This window comes from Marmota marmota, unplaced genomic scaffold (genome assembly GCF_001458135.2).
Source record: "Marmota marmota marmota unplaced genomic scaffold, marMar, whole genome shotgun sequence".
Classification (NCBI taxonomy): domain Eukaryota; kingdom Metazoa; phylum Chordata; class Mammalia; order Rodentia; family Sciuridae; genus Marmota; species Marmota marmota.
The window spans coordinates 32,885,495-32,905,008 of record NW_025999982.1 but is presented as its reverse complement, the minus strand read 5'-3'; the positions used below and the strand labels follow the sequence as shown (position 1 = coordinate 32,905,008).

The 19,514-nt window shown below is 38.6% G+C and overlaps 1 long non-coding RNA gene across 1 annotated transcript in view; it reads right to left on the bottom strand.

The window, feature by feature from the left end:
• LOC125617503 overlaps nucleotides 1-19,514 on the bottom strand; it is an 85,439-nt gene that overhangs the window by 15,245 nt on the left and 50,680 nt on the right. Inside the window, exon 2 of the long non-coding RNA XR_007348554.1 lies at nucleotides 6,595-6,665. This is a non-coding gene — a long non-coding RNA (uncharacterized LOC125617503). The remainder of the gene's footprint in view (nucleotides 1-6,594; nucleotides 6,666-19,514) is intronic.

Here is a 19,514-nt window from a genome sequence, read left to right as displayed (position 1 = left end):
AATTTGCTTGCCCTCCTGTAGCCACGCCCCCGGTAGCTGGTGCAAGAGACCTCAGTTGTCAGCACTGGTGGGAGCGGTAGCCGGGAGTTCCGCGCCGCGAGTCCCGCGCCACTCCTGATTCCCTCGGTCTGGTTATTGCGTTCACAGGAGAGCTGGGAGTGGCCCTTAAGTTTTCCCTGCTGTGTGGAGAGAGATGACTAGGGGATTACACACCTGTCGCGCTGGTTTCAATGCAGTTATCTCCTCCGCCCGTGACGCCATTTCTCTGCCATGGTTATATCCCATGCAAATGGTGACCGTTTGTTCCCTTTGCCGGGTGACCAATGCAACGGGTGGGTCCTGACTGTCTCTCCCAATCCCCGTTTCAGTCCTGTGGCCACTGCCTATGAAGGCTCGGTTGGCTTTTACCTCTGTAAGTTCCTAAGGGCCGGCCAATTATTTCAGCGGGATCGTTAGTGCTGAGTCACACGAAGCAGGCGAACCGGAGCTTAATTGCCTCCGATTCGGGCTCTGTGTGTGTGTTCTGAGGGGCCCAGCCTGTACACCCCAGATCCACGTCAGCTCAGCATTGCCTAGTGATCTTGAGCAAACAGCATTTAGACAGTTTACGGCTCCCTATGCCCGCGCAGTTGAAGATGTCAGAGACTTGATCTCTCTGCGCCTGCCACCATGTTACATCTCATCAATGATATTCATGTTCCCCTTACAGCTTCCTGGTATAAGCAAGTTCTTGGGATTATACAAACTGCTGCTTCTGTTTCCAGTCCAGATTTCTAGAAATGAAACCCTGCCGCGGTCGCCTCCCACGCTCACGAGCGCCGCGCTTGTCTGCGACCGTAGCAGAGCCGCCCTGGCCTCCGCAGCTCTTCAGCCCGGTGCTCGGCCCCTGGGGCCCAAGCGGCTGCCGCCGCGGCTCTCCGTCCCCTCCTCCGGAGCACGGGTCCCCTGGCAGGGGGGTGCAGAACGACCCCAGAGCAGGCTCTGCCCGAAGGTGCAGCGGCGAACAGGCCACCGAGACGCTCGAGGCTGCAGTCCAGCCTTCGGAGGACAGGGCTCGGCACGCAGCCCAGCTCCAACCTCTAGGTGCGGCTGCCGGACAGTGTATACAGAGCCATCAAGACAGCAAGCAGAAAGCAAATCTTTATCTCCTACTTTTTATGAGGCTGTCAAAACACTGGCCTCTGTTTCTGGTATTATCAGATACCTTCAGAGAAGTCAGGACTCAGTGCCAATTTATTACTCTAGCTTTAGTTTTCTTTTTGTTTTGTAGATTTACCTCTCAAACTTTCTATATGCTTTTAGTGGAAGAACTTTTACAATAACTAGCCCAACAACAATGAAAGTTTCTCTACCTCTCTTTAAATTAAAAAAAAAAAAATTCTACTTGTGGTATAGCAAGGTCATTTCAATAAGTGTGAAAACTTTAGAAGACAAAATTGAATTATATATTAAAAACCTAAAAATAAACTTTAAATGAAATTTGGATGAGTGTGAAGGTAATATCAAGAAAGTAAAGTTAAAGAATGCCAAGATTATTAAAACTTGTACCATTTTATTTAATAAGGTTTCTATATTTCTAGCCAATGTTTTCTCAATGTTGGACAAATTATAGTTAAAAAAAATTTTAAACTTATCTGTAGGATACATATGCCAAACAGGTGACATTGGTCAAACAGAACTTATTCACTGAAGGAAAAATTATAACCTATTTTAACAACTTGATTAAACTTTCATTTCTTCATCCTAAGTCAATATATTTAATGATCTGAAAGTTAGAGCATCTACTAAAAATGATAACAGTTTAAGTGCAAATATATTTAAATATAGCCTGTTGCAATTAAGCTAGAAAGACAATCTAGATATAATTTAACCAAGTAATTGTCCTTCAACAAAATTAGCTGAAATAAAACCATTCTGTTATTAGGGGTCTCTACAATTTTTCTTACAACTTACCCTAACAAAGAAGAAAAATTTTCTATCTCAAAATGTATCCTCTTATTTAAGCTAGTTGATTATTATGATCACAATTCATTAAAATTCTTTTTCTTTGTAATCAGAAAACCTTGTTATTTAATCATTTTTAAAATTGAGGTATAACTTGCATTCAATAAGATGCACAGAGATCTTAAAGAGTTCACTATGGAGAGTTTTAACAGTTATTACATCTGGGTAATCACTGCTTCAAATAAAACATGAAATATTTCCATGACCCAAAAGACTCCTCTGTGTCATTTTAAACCAGAAATGACCTAAGGTAGTTTTTCTGTAATATGCACATGACTTCCAAGACCTTCTCACCTCTAGAGTGGATTTAAAGTGCTAATCTGGATTCACATCTTATTTCTAGATTTTAGCAAATATATATTTCTGTTGGCCCAAAGCATAAACTAGGGTGTACAAAGATAGTCTATGCTACATTCTGCATTTCTTTCCATAAATGTCTAACTCATCCTTTGAGTAAGAAAATCAGAAAAATTATTTATCAAATCAAGCTAATTAGCATACACATCAGCTCAAATATTTATCATTGGTTTGTGATGAGAACATTTAAAATCCTCTCTTAGCTCTTTTGAAGCACACACTGTATTCTTATTTAGTCACCATGCAGTAGGTCACCAGAACACATTTCTCTTCACTGAAACTGTACACATTCAGCAAAGTCTCCCCTTACCCATTCATGGGTAAGTCACCTTGTTAATTACCATTCTACCCTCTATTCTTTGACCCATTACCACTTCTATACACCAAGAATGAACTATCAAAAGAAGTTAAAGAATGGGATAGCTCAGTCAATGGTGGTACCATTCCAAGTTTTCTAAGGAATCTCCATACTGCTTTCCAGATTGGTTGCACCAATTTGCAGTCCCACTAGCAATGTATGACCCAAAGGACTTAAAAATAGCGTACTACAGTGACACAGCCACTTCAGTGTTAATAGAAGCATAATTCACAATTGCTAAACTGTGAAACCAACCTAGATACCCTTCAGTAGATGAATGGATAAAGAAACCTTGGCATATATACACAATGAATATTACTCAGCATTAAAAGAGAATAAATTTATGGCATTTTCAGTTAAAGGATGGAGTTGGAGAATATCATACTAAGTGAAATAAGCCCATTCCAAAAACCCACAGGCCGAATGTTTTCTCTGATAAGTGGATGCTAATCTATAATGGGGAAGGGTCATGGGATGAGTGAAACTTTGGATGGGGCAAATGGGGCAAGAAAGATGGTGGAATGAGACAGACATCATTACCCTAGGTACCTGTATGACTGCACGAATGGTGTGACTCTACTTCATGTAGAACCAGAGAAGTGAAAAATTGTGCTCCATTTGTGTACAATAAATCAAAGAGCTTTATATTGTCATGTATGACTGATTAAAACTAATAAAAAAAGAAGTTAAGGGCACAATCCCACCTATAATAGCATTAAAAAAAAAGTTTACTTGTAAAGTTAACCAAGAATGTGAAATATCTGTGTACTGAAAACTATTAAACATTGATGAAAGAATTGAAGATGACCCAAATAAATGAAAAGATACCTCATACTCATGGATTGAAATAATTAGTATTGCTAAAATGTCTATAGAACCCAATATCGCATTATTTGGATTTTAAAATATATCACAAAGCTAGAGAAATCAAAACACAGCATAGTAATGGCATAAACTGGGTTCAACCCTAAGTACCACAAACAAACAAACAAACAATACCCATATATAAACCAAGGAAATGGAACAGAGAGCCCTAAAATAAACATCTATGGTAAGTTGATTTGTGACAAAGAGGTTGAGAGTGCACAATGGAGGAAAGACAGCCTTCTCAATAAATGGTGTTGGGAAAACTAGAATCCACATACAGAAGAAAAAACAAACAAACAAACCTCTTTTAACCCCTTCTATAATAATAATTCAAACTGGATTGGAGACTTAAACATGAGACCTGAAGGTATAAAACTACTTGAAGAAAACAGGGAAAAGCTCCCTGACATTGGTCCAGGCAATGATTTATTAGATTTAACCCCAAAAGCCCTTGGCAACAAAAGCAATCATACACAAATGGGACTACACCAAACTAAAGAACTTCTGTATAACATAGGAACCTGCCAACATAGTGAAGAGACAACCCAGAGATTGGGGGAAAATATTGCAAGTCGTATATCAGATAATATACAAAATACACAAGAAACTGTAGAAATATATAAAAAATATACAAGAAACTGTTCAATAACATGTAAACAAATAACCCTATTTAAAAATGGGCAAAAGACTTCAATAAATGTTCTCAAAATAATCCATACAAATGGCCAACAGGCATATGAAAAGAATGTTAAACATCTCCAGTCATTGGAGAAATGCAAATTAAAGCCATGTAAGGCAGTATTTCAAATCAATGAGATACAACTTTATACCAGCTGGATCAAGTGATGCCAAAAAAGTCATAAAGACAGACAAATGTTGGTAAGGATGTGAAGAGAAAGGAACCCTAAGATATTGTTGGTGGTATTGTAAATTAGTATAGCCATTCTAGAAAACAGTATGGAAGTTCCTCAAAAAGCACCCCCCCAAAAAATAGAATTACCATATGATCCAGAAATCCCACTTCTGGGTTTACAACCCCAAATTAAAATCAGTATGCTGAAGAAATATTTAGACTCCGATGTTCACTGCAGTATTATTCACAATAGCCAAGATATGGAAATAGTGTGAATGTCCATCAAGATATTTTTAATTCAGATTTTTTTAAAAATGGAAGTTCTGCCATTTGTAACATGTGATGAACCTAGACAACATTGTGTAAAGTGACATGAACCAGGCACAGACAGCCAAACTGTAGAATATCTCTCATATTTGGAATCTAAAAAAATTGAACTCAAAGCAGTAGAATGTTTAACTTATTCGATATACTTCAAATAAAGCAGGTAATAATCACCAAACAGATGCAGTCTCTATTAATTACATAAACTCATCTTAAATTTCTTCCTGGGATGGGGCTATAACTCAGTAGTAGAGCACTTGTCTAGAATGCACAAGGGCCTGGGCTTAATCCCCAGCTCCAAGCATCAAAACTAAAAAAACAAAACAAAACAAAACAAAACTTTTTTCCTATTGGCACTAGCATAGTGTTTACCTTGGCAATAAAGAAAGAGAGAGAAGCCAAAGGACATAAAGCACAAGGTAGCATTTTTAATATTTCTGGCAATAGCAGCATAAAAGTCAGAATCCAAAAAAAAAAAAAAAAAGTGCATTAGCTCTGGTTTTATACAGTTTCTCAGAAGAGAGGAGTGGAAGGTAAATGTGCACTTAGCAATTTCAGAACTACTGAGAGATGGGTGAAATTTTCCCTCCCCTGAATAAACAATAAAACTCCATCAAATGTAGCTTAGTACTGCACCATCAGTTGTAACCTCCATCAGAGTGCATTTATGGAACTGGTGCAAACAGATGAAGAATTATCTTTTAAAAATGTAAATCAGATCATGCAGTTCTTCTGCTTAAAACTCTTGAAGCAACTAAGTCATTCTAGGAATAAAAATCCAAATTTGTCATCAATAAAATGCCATTTCTTGCAAGGTACCATAAGACCTTACCAGACTGGGCCCTGCCTTTCTTCACAACTGCAGTGCACAAAACTCCTCCCTTCTCACTATATTCAGGCCACACTGACCGCCTTTCTATTCCTGTAACAGGCGAAGGCTTTTCTCAGCCTAAGGCAATTCAAAGGTGAAAAAAAAATCATCTCTAAATTGTGCTGGAATAATTGGCTATTTGTGAAAAAGAAATTAACCTCAATCTACACATCATATCATATATAAAAATTAACCTAAAATGGATTATAGATTTAAACATAACTATAAAACTTCTGGGAAAAAATATTTGTGTTCTGGAGTAAGACAGACTTCTTATATAATACACAATAAACAAGATTCATAAAAGAACTGATAAAATGTATTTCATCAAAATTAAAATCTTTTGTTCTTTGAAAGACATGGGTTGAGGGAAGCACAAAAGCATATCAAGAATTAGGAGAAAATATTTGCAAAATATATATCTGACAAAGGGCTTATTCCAAAATATAAAACGAATTCTTACAACTCAATAAGGTTTATCTCATTTACTGCTTTAAAAGATAATTCTTCATCTGTCTGCACCAATTCCATAAATGCACTCAATAAGGCAAATAGGGTCTGGGGTTGTAGCTCAGTGGAAGAGTCTTTGATTAGCATGTGTGAGGCACTAGGTTTGATCCTAAGCACCACATAAAAATTAATAAATAAAATAAAAGCATTGTGTCCATCTGCAACTAAAAAAATAAAGAATAAGAAGGCAAATAACATCAATAAGAAGATAAAAATATTAGGACAGAAACTCACAAAAGAAGATAAACAAATGTTGAATAAGCACATGAAAAAGATTGTCAATTTCATACCAACTCCTTTCATCAACGAGATAAAGTGAAAATCATTGAGATGACACACCACATCATTAGCTTAGCTTAAGGTAAACATACTGACGGTACCAGGTGTTCACAATTATGTGGTGCAGTAACAACTCTTGAATATTGGTAATGGTAATGCAAAATGGCTCACCCACTTTAGAAGTTAATGTTGTCAGTATCATATAGTCAGACTCATCCATCACTCTTACTTTAGGCATTTATCTAAAAGAAATGACAGCACAGGTCCACATGAAGACTTGTATGCAGAACATTATTCACATATGCCAAAACTGTACAAATTCTGGTATATTCATATAATGGGATACTACTCAGCAATAAGAAGGAATAAAATAGTAATACAACACATATGAATCTAAAAAATATTGTATTAATTGTGAGATTAATGATAGGGAGAGACTCCCTATCATTTCATTCCATTGTGTGAAATTCTAGAAAAATGTGAAAACCTAGTGAGAGAAAGATCAGTGTTTGCTTAGGACTGGAAGTTGGGGCATGGGATCAGCCGCAAAGGGATACAAGAAAACATTACCAAGATTCGTCAAACTGTGTGTATTTACCAACATTCATTAAATTAACACTTAACTGTACATTAAAGTCTACATTAAAAATACCCTTAACTACACTGAGATTTCATCTGACTCTAGTCAGAATGGCAATTATCAAGAATATAAGTAACAAATGTTGGCAAGGATGTGGGGGGAAAGGTACACTCATACATTGCTGGTGAAACTGCTAATTGGTGCAACCACTCTTGAAGGTAATATGGAGATTCATCGGAAAACTTGGAATGAGATTACATTTGACCCAATTATCCCACTCCTCAGCATAAACCCAAGGGACTTAAAGTCAGCATACTGCAGTGATATGGCCACATCATTGTTTATAGCATCTCAATTCACAATAGCTAAGCTATGAAACCAACCTAGGTACCCTTCAACAGATGAATGGATAAAGAAATGGAATATTACTCAGCTATCAATAAGAATGAAATTATGGCATTTGTTGGTAAATGGATGGAACTGGAGACTCTCATGCTAAGTGAAATAGCCAATTTCAAAAAATCAAATGCCTAATGTTCTCTCTGATATGCAGGTGCTAACTCAAAATGGGAGGCGGGGTGGATAGAAGTTCACTGGATTAGACAAAGGGAAATTAAAGGAAAGGAAGGGCTATGGAAATAGGAAAGACAGAATGAATTGACATAACATTCTTATGTTCATATATGAATATATGACCAGTGTAACTCCACATCATGTACAACCACAAAAATGGGAACTTATACTCCATGTATGTTGATATGTCAAAATACATTCTACTGTCATGGATAACTAAAAAGAACAAATAAAAATTAAAATAAAAACTAAATATAAAATTTGCATATATGTTCATCCAAATATGCAAATCTGAAAAATTAAGTTACTTTTTGTGGTTTCAAAAATGATATTTTTCTAAAAATAATCAAAATCATGAATTAAGAGGTAAAATATAATTAATGAATATCATAAATTTTTAAATCAAAGTAAGTAAGTACAGATGAAAATTGTATTAAGGACTTTTATAAAAGTATAATTATTCTCAATTCTAGGGTTTAATGTCTTTCTAGTTGCCAATTTAAAGAATTTGAAGCTCATTTCACCCCAATTACAACTAGGTTGATATATGATTATATGTAAACAAATATAAAAACGTACACTTAAGCCAGGTGACTCTCATGATATGTAAATTATGCTTCAGTAATGCCAAGATAATTCACAGTAACCACAACTGTTTAAAACCAGACAGACTTAAGATTTGAGGGGGAAAGAGCTTTTTATCATTGGCATTGTTAGAATTACCACTGCCCAATGATTAAAAAAAAAAAAGAAAAAGAAAAAGGCGGCTGACTTTTAGTCATTCTCAGAGCAGTATGGGAATGAGACACAGAAACTAAAACAGGATTTAGTGACAATCTACATGACCAGAGGGCCCACAACTCCTTTTCCTACACTACTTCCGAAACTCCTACGGTCCTCATGTCTCCCCCAAGCATTTGAAGGATTATTTTCCTAGTCAATAAAATGGCCCCAGAGAAAAGTTTTTCAAATACAAATAGTGGGGTTTACCTAGCGCATAGGCAACTCACATCCAATCCCTCTAGAGAAAATCCCTACAAAGAGCATCACCAGGCTTACAGCTTCATGGTGTCCGCCCACCCCCCCCACCCCGCATGCCTAGGCAGCCTGGAATCACCAATGTGAAGAGATGAGAACAAGAAAAACACACAGAGGACACCGAGATAATGTATGAATCAGGAGGAAACTTCAAAAGCTATGATTAATGTCTAATAAAAGGCAAGAAAGATATTATATTCAGTGAGTGCATAAATATTCAAGAACAAGTTAAAAACTGTGGCAGGAATCATTTCATCAATTCATTCGATAAAACATGTTGAGGACTATTAACTGAAGTTGCCCATTGTGCTAGGTTTTATACTGTTAAATTAGCTGGAATTAAATTAATTTCAATTAGTTAATTGATTAATTAGTGGAAAAATATTGAAGCGGGCCTCACAAGACCACGTTGCATGTTCTCGTTAATAATTTGCTCTTGAGAAAGTCGTTTATCCAGTGCAAATGTTGGTTTATTCATTCCTCAAGTCGGCATATAAATGTTAAGACTGTCAGGGGGTGGAGTGGGCAGTGACCTGAAGGGGGCACTAAAGGAGGAGCAGGGATCTTCTGGAATTCTGGGAATGTTGGATTTCTTGACCTCTGGATGTGCTTAATTGGAGAGGATTCATAAAGCTCTATACTTATGGCTGTGCATGTGTCAGTGTATTTTTTATGTCAGTGAAAAGGTTACCAAAAACATTTAGATGAATTTTAAGATCTTTTCCCAACCTGAACAAATTTATAAATATGACTGTTTTAAGTAAAAACATTGTGGTAGAGAGAAAAAAATATATAAACAGGAAATTTTAAAATGTGTCCTTAGTCTCAATTTTTCACCAACTATCTGTGACCTTTAATCAAATCCCTTGTCTCTAAGGGACTCCATTTTCTCATGTATACAGTGAGAGGCTGAACAAGGCTTCCTCTGAAGCCTCTCAAACTCTAAAAGTCTCTGTTGTTATAAACATTTAACCTGAACTGATGGTTTACAAAAGCATATCAAGTAGAATTGCTCCCAGCCCTCAGCTGTAAGCACATGAGCATCAGGGAGACATTTATAGTTTGCAGACTGTCTCCTAATGACAAGCATGACTTATTCTAATAACTGAGTTCTAGATCCCACCTGAAGTCTCTTTATACTATTGATTTTAAGGGAGCCATTCTCTTACTAATGAAAAGTTGAATTAAATAGCTTTACTGCACCCTGTAAATATTTTTAGTGGGCTCTCTTCAAAAGATTGTTCTCCCCTGCTTTGCTTTTATAGTCCCCTTCCCACAGTATTCTTTTTCTTTCCTCAGAGAAAGAGTCTGACCCTCTAACTTTATACCTCTATTTGAAAGCACATAAAACTTTTTAATTTAAAAATCATTACTCTCTGGATCTGCCTATGAATCTTTATTTGAAACAAAGAAATAACGGGAGTTATTTTGAGTTTTTGACAAAGATTGTAAATTCTTTAATTCTTTTCCCCATAAACCATTTCATTTATAGGCCTAGTTCAGGGATTAATGGATCATCTAGCATAAACTGTTCCTTGCCTCTGGGTATTTTTTGTACCAAAATTTAATAGGCAGGAAGTACTTCTTAAAGTTTTAATGTTATTAACACTGTTATGAAAGAAAAGTTTTTCTGCAAAAGTTTTATAGGTATCTCTCACAAAGTGAGGGAGACCCCTTGAAGCTATTTTGTACTTATTTTTTAAAAAATATATTGCCTCGTGTGCATTTAAAGTATAAAACATGATGTTATGGGATATACATAGGAAGTAAAATACTATAGTAAAGCAAATTAACAAATCAATCATGTCATAATGTTGTCCTTTGTTTTTGTGATAAGAGCAGCTAAAATCTACTCGTTTAGCAGGAATTCCAAATACAGTACAGTTCTATTACCAGTAGTCCCTTGAGATTATTTTGGAATGTGCCAAAAGCATTTATCTTAGGTCAGTTATTTCTATATATTTTTTCTTTTTTATTACTACGTTGTTATCCTCTTGAAGAAAGGTGGCCAATCTGATGTTAGCAATTTCTTTCTGAGCCTCTGGGAACTTGAACAATGGATCACTTCACTTTTGAAACTATCTATTTTGGCTTTTGATTTTTCATCATTCCCCTCCCTCTCAATGATAGCTTTCAGGGGCTACTTTCTAAGGATTAATATTTAAGACAACCAACTAATGGGAAACTATATTGCATGCTTATCAAATGAGTTACTGAATTTTCAAATTAGTTACTGAAGACATCTCTCTTTTAAATTTAAATTTTATTCCTCATTTCTTAGAGGTCTCAATACTAAAAAAAAAAAAAGAAACTGAAGTCCTCAAAAGCAAGAATTTTCTATAAAAGATAGCTTGTCATGTTGTTCTCTAAGTAGATAGATGTTTCTATTTGCCTTCACAAAGTTTAAGGAGTCAACAAGGAAATTGAAGAGACCTTGAAAAGAAATACCTGTAAGTTACCACAGAAAGGTAATTACCTCTCTTTTTAAAAATATCTAGAAGTCTACCCAGGCCTCTACTGGGAATGGCTGTGTTACCTCTAACCCTCCAGCAACATAAAACTCTCCTGCGCTCATATTTTTCTTTCCTTAAGAAAAATCACCTTTTTCCATCTTTGCCAAACAACTTTCTTTTGTAATTTTAAGTTCATTCTTCCCAGTGCTCTCCTTCCAAAGTAAGACTGACCCACCCCCACCCCCCCAGAAAAAAGCATCTGTTCTAGTGATTTTTACTCTGAGAGAGAGAAACAGAGGGAGACACTGAGATATAAGATCATGTTTCTTTTGAACATTTTCCCTAAGATCAGGAACAAAGGCAAATCCAATCTAAGAGTGAAGCAAAACTTACCCCACAAGAGTATCCTGCTCCTTCAGATTAGCAAGTCTCTAGCTAGATGATGGCAGCCACCAGCCCTGCACACCCTGAGCCCCATCATGGGTTCTGTCCAGGTCACTGTGCCAAGCACTGGGGACACCAACAGGTCAGAGGGGCACCGTGGTCAAAAAAACCATCCTGTTCACCTTACGTTTATTTAGTACTTTGTGGGGGCACTACAAGGCATAGAACTCAGAGAACTCAGCCACACACCCAGCCCTATTTTGTATTTTATTTAGAAACAGGGTCTCACTGAGTTCCTTAGTGCCTCGATTTTGCTGAGGCTGGCCACTGGGATTACAGGCATGCATCAACATGCCTGGCTTATAAAGTACTTTCAAGCTTATAAAAATCTTCACAAATGTCATGTATGATCTTTACGTCAACCTTCTGAGGGAGGCAGAAAAAGGAAAATAGATTTCTCCCCATCTGATGGAAAAAGATAGTTTGTAAGAGCTAGAACCTAGTTCCTCTTCCTCCAAGTCCAGATTCTCATTCAGAACCTGTATCTGTCACCTCCAGAATATCCCAGAACAGCTCCACATGTCTGATTCCTCTCCTATAATTCTTCCATTTCGGATGCATATGTTACGGTATCAGAGCACAAATGCCAGCTGCAATTCAGAACCCAAATACGTCCATTCATTTAGCATGGGTCAAGTCAATTGTGTTTAATTTCTTTCTCCAAAAAACTTGATGTGACATTTTTGAAGTTAGTGGAGACTCTTGTGGCAGCTTTCATTCTATCCCTGGTCAATAACAGGTGGAGTCAAGAGTATAGTTTCAGGAAAGTCATTGATTAAATGGACAAATGTAATGCCTTCTAGAGAGAAAGAGAGCCTGCCATGACAATGCTGTGGAGTGAGTCTCTCAGGATCCCCCACCCAAAAGCTTACTGAGTCCCAGATGCCATCTTTTTTTCCCTTGCTAATCAGAAAGCAGGTTTGTAGCATGACCACTGTTACTTCTCACCACCACTGTGAGCAAGTGAAGGAACATCATTAATAAGACACATCATCTCAGGACAACTGCCATGAGCACATTCCCTGGGATAGTTAATGAGCACTTGTGTCTGCCTTGGCATTAGTCCTTGCCATTGCACTCTTGACAAGGGAAATGCACTCCAGGGTGAGCAAACTCATCAGAGTGTGTGGGAAGACGATGTTTGATTTTTAGAATGTATGAGATAATTACTCATGCCAGCAATAAAAATAAATGTATATTTTATTATGTTATTCTGGGCTTGGGAGATACAGTGTGATTGGTACCAGACATATTTTTACCTGAAGAAACTGACAAGATAGGTGGAGATGCAAGACATGGATCTAAAAATGGAAAGGACCATTGTAATAGAGAACTTTAAATCCAAAATCATAGGTACGGAGAATATGTGCTGTGATAATTTGAAGGAAGGAACAATTTAGAGAGCTAAAGCAGGCAGAGGAGCCTGTTAACTGTGGGCCTCACACAGAACTTACTGAATACATCTACTTTTCATTCAGTCTTCACCATGATGATGTGAGACAAAATAACACCAATGCTTATATTCTTCCTCCATCTTACAGGTGAGGAAATTGAGGCTTTGAAGTCTCACATCTGTTACGCAAGCAGCGTGACATAGCCCTTAATCACAACGCTGAGGAAACCACTAACCTTCCTGAAGATGATTGCAAAGGGACTATGTTGATCAGTTTTCCATCACTGTGACAAAATACCTGAGAAAATCAGCTAAATGGAAGAAAGATTATTTTGGCTAATGGTGTCAGAGGTTTTAGTTATCCATGGTCACTTGGCCCTGTTGCCTTTGGGCTTATGGTAAGGCAGAACATCGTGGTGGATGCACATCATGGAGGAAACTATTCACCTCATTGTGGCTGGGAAGCAAAGAGAGAAAAACAGGGCCAAAGCTCCAATTTTCCTTTAAAGGCATGCTCCCAATGACTCAACTTCTTTCCACTAGGCCCACCTCCTAAGTTTCCACCAGCTCCCAATAGTGCCATCAGTTGGGAACCAAGCCTTCCATCCATAAGCTTTTGGGGGACATTTCACATCCAAACCATAGCATGGACCTCTCCAAAAGCTCTAAGAGAAAGATCAGTGTGGCAATGGACTCTGCAAATTGCAGTTTGTGATGGAACACTTCAGAGGCCACCCAGGACTGTGGTTGGCTTTACCATTCCCGCTCCATGGAGCAGGGGTGACTCAACAAGACACAGCAATGGAAAGAAGCCCTGAGGTGCAACACCCACAAATGGAGCAGGAGGCATCCTCCAGGCTACTGGCTCAGCAAGACAAACTCCTTAACAGACACTGATGTACGTGGGTCCAAGAGAATGGTTCCATACAAGCATGGTGTGGATCATGAGGAAACTCACTGAAACCAGAGCAGAACAGATGAGGGACTGGAGTAACTACTCCCAGAGTACAGCAGGCATTGTGCGGAAAGAGAGCAGCCTGGCAGGCAGAACTTGATATTCAGATGTCGGGGCATGACCTGTTTGACATAAACAAGGGGCACCAAACTGCATCTGGTGGGAAAGACCACTAGATTCATCATCAGAGCCAGATGTACCCTGGAAGCCTTAGTGGGACACCAAAGTCCAGAGCTAAGGCCAAAGACAGAACTCAAGTAGCATCATATCTTTCCTAGTAAGACATTGATGTCTTTTCTGTCTGGATCAGAATTGAGCAGCGTCTAAGATGAGACAGAGGCTATAGTGAGGATAAAGGACCCCCTAATTGTATTTTTAGAAGATTTCAGAAGACTGGAACAAAATAGCACCTATAATCATTTTTATCCATTTTTTAGCAAGTGTCTATTGAGTACCTTTAAAGGGGTCCGTAAAGCAGGGATTGTTCCAAGTGGCAGAGCACCACAGTGAACAAGACAGACAGGTGTGCTCCCATGGCACTTACAGTTCAGGGGGAGTGTAGTTCAATGAACTGGGTTGAGGCAAAAGAATATGCTAGGAAAAAGGAATGTTTTTGCAGAGGCCAGAGGCAGGAAATGCCTTGGATTGTTTGAAAGAGCAATGATGAGTCTGGTTGCAGCAGAAGATTTATGGAAGCAATCTGTGGGATCAAGTCATGCCCTATATCCAGAATGACCAAAACATGTATTTGAGCCAGAGGAGCCTGTAGACCATCTGCCCTGGTCTTTCCAGTCTACAGAGGAGAACTCTTGGCCCAGAGAAGCACAATGAGTGGAAGCATGAAATGCACCGGTCTCAGTAAGAATGGGACCTATTGCCATTGCTTTGACAGGAACTCTCCAAGTCCACTGGATCTTGAGTGGTTTAAAAACATGTAAATGACCCAGGATTCAGATGATGGGAGCTGGGTCCATATCCCCCTCTTTCACTCTTATCCATGACCATGGGCAAGCACCTGAGCTTCACAGGACTGAGGCTGATGCTCCCGGAAACTCCTTCGAATTCTGAAAGTCTTTAATGCTTTGAACTATCCCAGCAGTGTGAAATAAGGAGGCAGCAGGAAGAGGAGCCACAGGATCCAGGTTCCTGTCCTAATTCTGGGCCATGCTGTGGCCTTGAATGAGAAACACAATCCCTCAGAGTCTGCTTCTATTGAGTGTGAGGTCACCGACCATCTCAGGCCACCTCTGTGTGTGTGTGTGTGTGTGTGTGTATAGTGGTGTTTTTTGAACAAGAGATCTCAGCTTGTGCTGACAGCAAAAGAAGACAAACATGCAGCTGAGGTACTGCTTTTAAAAGAATACCAGCTCTCTGTGGCTGAAGTTATGGCTCAGTGGTAGAGGACTTGCCTGACATGTGTGAGGCACTGGGTTTGATTCTCAGCGCCACAAGTAAATAAATAAATAAATAAATAAAATAAAGGTCAACAACAACATCAAAAATACAAAAAAAAAAAAATACCAGCTCTCAATGAAAACAAATAGCATTAATTACCTATTTCTTTACAACTCTTCTACCCAGCATACTTTGTAATTTTGCAGTCAGTGGTGTAAAACTCCAGTTAAATGCTTGCTTTCCGTGCTCATGCAGCATTTAAGTAATTGTTTTTTTTTTTTTTAAAGTAAAATGGAAAGGAGAGTGGAATGTCTAGAAAGAAGACAAAAGTCAACAAATTATTAAGTCTATTTTTCACAAATTACACGCATTGCATTGTGTACACAGGATTCTAATGTGGCCAAGGCTCCTCTGGCACTCACCCATGTGGGTCTGTAAACACCATGAGCACTCCCAGCAAGCTCCAGGGCGCATAATGAATGTGCTTGTTCTAACAATACCATCAACTGTTTCTGAACCAAAGGCTGTCAAGATTTTCATTTTCCTTTATTTTAGAAGGAAAGAAAAAAAAAAAGACTCTAAAGGAGACTTGTAAGCAGAGGAAAAAGTGACAGAACGTTGGCTTATTTGCTTTCCTAAGGCCTCTTGGAAGCCCTTGCCTGTGGTCTCACTGTGTTTTATTTTCCCAGTTTTTTTAATCACAGCTAAAATCATGGTGAAAATTCAAGTTAAATATTGCAGCTATGAAAAAGTATTTTGTTTACTTCAGGGAAAAGGACGCAAGAATACAAACAAAAGTTAGGAAATATAATATGTACATTTCCATACTCATTCCCAGCCAGCATTTCTTAGTAGCGCACTTGATACAATTCAGTCTCTAGGGAAATAGACAACGGTGGCCACACACAGAGAGCATGGACTTTGTGCCAAGCACAGGGCTGAGAGGTGTATATGCACCAGTCTTCCGACAGCTAAGTCTGTGAAGCAGTCAAATGCCTTGTCCTCTCAAAGTCAAATTCCACATACTCATTTTGCCATTTCGATGCATAGTACCCTCACTCCACCCGCTCGGGAAGCCGGAGAATTCACTTACTCTTCCCAGACACAAGGGCCCTTTCACTCCCCTTTCTTCCTCAGGACTTTCCCACCTTCTCCACTGACCTCTTCTTCCCCCCATCCCCATCAAAACGTTGCTGAGTACAGAAAAGCCTAGCCTCAAGCTCCCCGCTCAGGTTCACCTACTCTCCTTTGTAGATGGACACAACACAATGCCTTTATTTTTATGTGGTGCTGAGAATCGAACCTGGGTCCTGCCCATGCCAGGGGAGCACTCCACCGCTGAGCCACAATCCCAGCTCATCCATCCTGTTTTTTGACTCATTGTGTCTTCCATAACCTTATCTGCCAGTAAGGCTTGCCCCCTGTCCCAGCAACTTTTGACTTTATTATGCAGCTTACATTCTTTTTTTTTAAGAGAGAGAGAGAATTTTTTAATATTTATTTTTTAGTTTTCGGCAGACACCACATCTTTGTTTGTATGTGGTGCTGAGGATCGAACCTGGCTGCACGCATGCCGGGTGAGCGTGCTACCACTTGAGCCACACCCCCAGCCCTAGCTTACATTCTTTCTATGCCCACAGTTTGTCTTTCTAAATAAAGTGAAGTTCCAGAGGAGAAGTTCCTTTTGCAGCCCCGGATCCAGGAGCTCATACAGGAAAATCAGTTATAAACAAATAAGTTGTTTGTGAGCGATACAATAAACTCTGCAATATTAATATTAACACCTACATAGTATTTACTAGGGGTCAGACACTGTTCTTTAAATATATAAGCACTTTAGACATATTGACAACTGCTAAAAGTAATATTATATACCTACATTTCGTTGGTGAGAAAATGAAGACCCAGAAAGGTTAAATAACTTTCTCAAGGTCACAAAGCTAGTAGGTAGTGGGATCAAGATTTCAACCAAGATGTCTGATGCTAACAACCAAAGAAAGAGTATTTGGACTCTCTCCCTCAAACATGCCAGTATACTTTCTATTTCCTTTCATTACATTTTCAATATCTGATAAAATAAGAAAACAGTTGGTCAGATAACCACAAACACATTAGATGTGTCTCATTTCCTTGTCAGTTAAATTTTAGCCTTTCATAAGTGAAATGAGAATTTGAATTGAAATGTATCATGATTTGGGCACCTCTCCATTTGACTAATTGGCTCTTTAAATGTTCTATTAGCACATTGTAGTTATACAAAATAGTGGGGTTCATTTTGACATATTCATACATGCATGAAATGTAATTTGCTCTGCTTCAGTCCCCAGCTTCCTCTTTTCCTCTCCTCCTCTTCCTTCCTTGCCCCATTCATTTATTTTATTTTATTGTTTTTTTTTTTAAATCAGTGCTTGAGGGGCTGGAGTTGTGACTCAGTGGTAAGAGCACTTGCCTAGCATGTGTGAGGCCCCGAGTTTGAGTCTCAGCACTGCGTACAAATAAATTAATAAAATAAAGGTCCATCAACATCTAAAAAAAACCAGTGCTTTATAGATATACATAAAGGTGGAATTAACTGTGATATATTCATGTATGTACATAGCATAATTTGGTCATTTTCATTCCATAGTTTTCTCCCTGACTAATTGGTTTCATTTGGTTTGAATCCAAGAAATGCCCAATGAACAGAAGGCCTCTATGTAGCCCAGCTTAGGCACATCAGGAAGGGAATGCTGAAGTTAGACTGAAGCTTGATTGACTGGTGTCTGAGGTTCCACCACCAAAGTTTAGAGCAAGTTTTTATGTCTGTTAAAGTTAAAATTCCAAAGGAAAGAGTAATGCTTCACCTGATCTAGGAGTCATCTCAATAATGAGCTAGATCTTATTCCAATCAGTGGAAGTGAGAAGGATGGCACTGGATACCAAGCAGTTTGGTATGGTAAAAGTGAAGTATTAGGCTGAGTACCAGAATGCCCAACTTCTAACTCTGTTACTATATTTGCAAAATGCTAGATTAATAGGCCTGGAGGCCTCAGTGCCAGATGTCCCAGGGGGATGTTAGAGTGAATGAGTTATAGGACATCTTTCAGATCTGCTTGCTTATAGTCCCCCAACTAGACTGTGTGTTCCCTGCAGCAGGGATCAGAAGGCACTGAGTCAGCCCTCATCCAAACACCTGGAACACAGCTGACCTTCCTCAAACATGCTTCTAAAATATAAGTGAATAAATATTCTTAACTTACAACTAGAATATTGGCCCCTCCAAGGGTTCTAGGCCTTCATCCTCAACAGCCTCCCCCCCAAAAATTCTTACCTAGATGCCATATTTACTCAAAAAAAAAAAAAGTCTAAGACCAAATGACCACCTTCTTCCCAGTACTAGTTCCTTCTCCTGACACCCTGATCAGTATCCTTGGATTAAAATGATCAACATTTATGATATGTTGAAATTACATGGCTTTAAGTTATCATCTCTTCTTTGTATTTATCTCTGAGAAGTACTAACCTCTGTTAGTTTTTTTTTTTTTAATTTTTTATTGTTGGCTGTTCAAAACATTACATAATTCTTGATATATCATATTTCACACTTTGATTCAAGTGGGTTATGAGCTCCCATTTTTACCCCAAATACAGATTGCAGAATCACATCAGTTACACATCCATTGATTTACATATTGCCATACTAGTGTCTGTTGTGTTCTGCTGCCTTTCCTATCCTCTACTATCCCCCCTCCCCTCCCCTCCCCTCGCCTCTTCTCTCTCTGCCCCCTCTACTGACATTCATTTGTCCCCCTTGTATTATTTTTCCCTTTCCCCTCACTTCCTCTTGTATCTACTTTTGTATAACTCTGAGGGTCTCCTTCCATTTCCATGCAATTTCCCTTCTCTTTCCCTTTCCCTCCCATCTTTCATCCCTATTTAATGTTAATCTTCTTCTCATGCTCTTCGACCCTACTCTGTTCTTAGTTACTCTCCTTATATCAAAGAAGACATTTGGCATTTGTTTTTTAGGGATTGGCTAGCTTCACTTAGCATAATCTGCTCTAATGCCATCCATTTCCCTGTAAATTCTATGATTTTGTCATTTTTTAATGCAGAGTAATACTCCATTGTGTATAAATGCCACATTTTTTTTATCCATTCATCTATTGAAGGGCATCTAGGTTGGTTCCACAGTCTTGCTATTGTGAATTGTGCTGCTATGAACATCGATGTAGCAGTGTCCCTGTAGCATGCTCTTTTTAGGTCTTTAGGGAATAGACC